This window comes from Phocoena phocoena, chromosome 5, assembly GCF_963924675.1.
Source record: "Phocoena phocoena chromosome 5, mPhoPho1.1, whole genome shotgun sequence".
Taxonomy (NCBI): Eukaryota; Metazoa; Chordata; class Mammalia; order Artiodactyla; family Phocoenidae; genus Phocoena; species Phocoena phocoena.
In genome coordinates this window covers 70,546,844-70,551,244 of record NC_089223.1, presented here as the reverse complement: position 1 = coordinate 70,551,244, position 4,401 = coordinate 70,546,844, and the positions used below count along the sequence as shown (strand labels likewise).

Sequence of the window (4,401 nt, the reverse complement as noted above, 5' to 3'; positions counted from 1 at the left end):
AACAATTGAATCAAGGTCATAAAGGGAATTAGTTTTTTAAGGATGAAAGAAGAAAGGCAACAATACTGGGTTAATCTAAGGAAAGTTGGGGTCAGATGATTTGGTGAAAGTAGGGCAGAATGTGTTTAGTTAAGAGTTTGAAAAAAAGGAAGAAATGCTGGCAACAGCCCATGTATCTATTAATATATCATCAACTGTGATCCAGCTAAGACAGATAATTTAATTGGAAGTTTAGCAAATGCTTGGTTAACCAGCTCTCTTGATCTATTTCTTTTAAAATCCACTTGACTACCTTTCTAGTTCCTAGAAGTTAGGTAGTGAACCTGAATTACTGGAGTATAGACTGGGAAAGTTTTGCTGGAAGGGGTATTCAGAAGATACCTGGAACCAGAACTGCTGTAGTAGTCATGAAATTTCCTTCCCACTAGTCATGAATGCTTTCATCCCACTCGTATTGGATTAAAGGCACTTTAAGACAGGTAGTACTGTCAAGGGCAGAAATATAAAATGTATCACTGATGAGCACTCATAGTTTGATTATACGGTACAAATTCATTAGAACTATGTCAATCTAAATACCTGGTTGAGGTGGATTTGCAATGAGGCTAATGAAGCTTAAGTTACAGGACTCCTCTTTTATACCAAGTGTTTTCCAAGGACCTAGGAAGGACTCTAGGAAGAATCCTAGCAATGTATTTACATGGTAATTTGATATTATAAGATATGTTGAAATAATGTATTTTAAACATAATGGGTTAAGATCTTTGTCTCCACTTTAACTTTTCCTCTGTCATACTTTTGTTGGATGGTGTTACTGTGTTCATGAGCATTTTTGGTGCTAACTAAGGGGAATTGAGTTGGGATACATTTTGTTGGATTTAGTAGGATATTTTTTTTAGGTAGTTTGCAGTCATACTGTGTATTAATTTACTGCTATCCATTCTGACACAGTAAGGTCTTCCAAGAATACTCCACATGCTCAGTTTTATATCTTACCTAGTGAAGTGACTGAAGGTGAAGGAACAAAGGTCCTATTGTGATATAAACATGTTTTATGGCACCTGGCACCAGAAGAATGTGTATAGTGGGGAGATACAAATTTGAAATTTATGAAGTCAGAAGCTATTGTGTCAAAAATTTTTCCAGTCATTGGATGTACAGTTATAAGCATGGGATTTGGTTCTTAGTGCTACCTAAGCAAAATGGATGTTTCATCCTGTCTGGAGTATATAAATAAGAATAACATACAGAGTACACAATTAGAGATGAATTACACCTTTTCCTTTTTTGATCAGAATGAAAAGAAATAAGATTGATCAGAATTCTTGGTTTCATAGGACAAAAACACATAGAAGTACTATGAACAAATAGTATGTTTATGCATGATATTAACCTGTTTTATGAGTCACAGATCACAATATTGGGTCACCTTTTGGAATACCTGACACATCTTCTGGTAATTCCAGGTGAAACAACACCAAAATTTTATTGACATGGAGAAACAGCCAGAAAAAAAACCCAAATGTTACAGTGACAAAATGTCATGTATTAATAAGTCAAGGTAGTGTATGAGCAAGTTGATTACACACTTATGTAGCTCAATACACAATGGCAGCAATTTAAAATTGTTTCAAGATTATCCTTATGTGTGCCTTAAATTCAGAATAATTTTGTTTATACTTTAAGAATGATTGATTATACCAAAAATATCCTCATACATGCCAAAAACGTATATCTCTTTGTTGCCCCCCAAAAAAGATAAATGAAGATGTTCAAAATGTCAAAAAAACTTGAACATGAAAACTAAAAACCAATGATGGTCAAAAATTATGAAAATAAGGAAAAGAATCACTCTTGGTAAGAAAATGCAAATTTTAAAATGAGAAGAGAACTGGTAAAGAAAATTATGAGATAAGAAAATATTTGCAAATCATATATCTGACAAGGGATAATATCCAAAATATGTAAAGAATGCATACAATTCAATAGCACACAAAAAATTCAGTTAAAATGGACAGATTGGGAATTCCCTGGCGGTCCAGTGGTTAGGACTCTGCACTTGCACTGTTGAGGGCCCAGGTTCAATCCCTGGTCGGGGAACTAAAATCCCACAAGCTGTATGATGTGGCAAAAAACACAGAAGCAAAGAAGACAGAGGAACTGAAGAGGAATTTCCAAAAAAGAAATATTTTTGGAAAATTTTGGAATTTTTCCAAAGAGGACACACAAATGACCAATACATACATGAAAATGTGCTCAACATCACTAATCATCAGGGAAATGCAAATCAAAACCACTTTGAGACATCACCTCATACCTGTTAGAATGACTATCATCAAAAAGAAAAAAGACCATAGGTGTTGGCAAGGATGTGTGGAAAAGAGAACCCTCATGCACTTTTGGTGGAGATGTGAATTGGTTCAGCCACTGTGGAAAACAGTGTGGAAGTTCCCCAAAAAAGTAAAAATTGAACTACGATATGATCTAGCAGCTATACTTCTGGATAGCATGAGAAAATAAAATTACTTTCTCAAAGAGATAGTTGCACTCCCATGTTCATTGCAACATAGCTACAGTAGCCAAGATACGGAAACAGCCTATGTGTCTGTCAACAGATGAATAGATAAAGAAGATGTGATATACATGTACACACACACACACACACACACACACACACACACATACTGGAAAGCCATGAGAAAGAAGAATATCAAAGACATACTGTTGTTTGAGGCAGTATGGATGTGCCTACCAGTGGGTATCATGCTAAGTGAAATAAGCCTAACAGAGAAAGATAAATACTGTATGATCTCACTTTTATGTGGAATCTAAAAAAGCCAGACTCATAGAAGCAGAGACTAGACTGGTGATTACTAGTGGGTGGGGGAAAGAGGAGATGCTGGTCAAAGAGTACAAACTTCCAGCTGTATGATGAATAAGTTCTGAAAAAAACTGTAAAAAACACAAATACATGGAGGCTAAACAATGCACTACTAAATAACCAAGAGATCACTGAAGAAATCAAAGAAGAAATGAACAAATATATAGAAACAAATGACAATGAAAACACTTTAACCCAAAACCTATGGGAGGTAGAAAAAGCAGTTCTAAGAGGGAAGTTTATAGCAATTTAATCTCACCTCAAGAAACAAGAAAAATCTCAAATACAGTACAAATGGCAATCTAACCATACACTTAAAACAACTAGAGAAAGAAGAACAAAGAAAACCCAAAGTCACTAGAAGGAAAGAAATCACAAAGATCAGAGCAGAAATAAATGAAATAGAGATGAAGAAAACAAAAGCAAAGATCAATAAAACTAAAAACTGGTTCTTTGAGAAGATAAACAGTATTGATAAACCTTTAGCCAGACTCATCAAGAAAAAAAGGGAGAGGACGCAAATCAACAAAATTAGAAATGAAAAAGGAGAAATCACAATTGACACAGCAGAAATACAAAGGATTATAAGAGACTACTACAGAAAATGATATGCCAATAAAATGGACAATCTGGAAGAAACGGACAAATTCTTGGAAGGGTACAATTCTTCCAGACAGAACCAGGAAGAATTAGAAAATATAAACAGACCTATCACAAGTAATGAAATTGAAACTGTAATTAAATATCTTCCAACAAACAAAAGCCCAGGACCAGATGGCTTCACAGGCAAATTCTATCAAATATTTAGAGAAGAGCTAACATCAATCCTCCTCAAACTCTTCCAAAAAATTGCAGAGGGAGGAACACTCCCGAATTCATTCTACAAAGCCACCATCACTCTGATACCAAAACCAGAAAAAGATATAACAAAAAAGAAAATTATAGACCAATATCACTGATATCATATCATTGATAATGGCTTGTTCATTCACAATCATGGTCTTAAAAATATTTATAGAGAATCAAAGAATATATAATGGCAAAAAAAGTTTATTCTCAAACAGATTGTTTGGAAAAATATGGAAATATGTCAGACTCTTACCAGATATTTGGTAGTCTATTCCAACTCTAAAACTTGCTTATATTTTTGTTTATCAGCTGTTTATAAACAAGACAGACAATGTAAACATTAGATTGCTCTTCAGACTAGATGAATACTTTTATAGCCCTTAAAAGTCATGAAGACAGTGGTCAGAGAAAACTGTATTTACTTGGATTTTGAAAATCAATTGAAGATTCACTAGACTGGTATCTTGAACATGCAAGACAGAACATTCAGTTCTATTTTTTAAAAAATATTTATTTTATTTATTTAGGTTGAGCCGGGTCTTAATTGTGGCTTGCAGGCCCTTTAGTTGGCTCCATGCAAGCTTCTTAGTTGGCATGTGGACTCAGTTGTGGCATGCATGCAGGATATAGCTCCCCAACCAGGGATCGAACCCAGGCCCCCTGCATTGGGA

General features: G+C 34.7%; 1 non-coding gene across 1 annotated transcript; it reads left to right on the top strand.

Annotated features, from left to right (window-relative positions):
- Nucleotides 1–2,027: 2,027 nt before the first annotated feature.
- On the top strand, nt 2,028–2,100 carry TRNAA-UGC (transfer RNA alanine (anticodon UGC)). Its single transcript has one exon. It is a non-coding gene; the product is annotated as a tRNA-Ala (tRNA).
- The last annotated feature ends 2,301 nt before the right edge of the window (nt 2,101–4,401 follow it).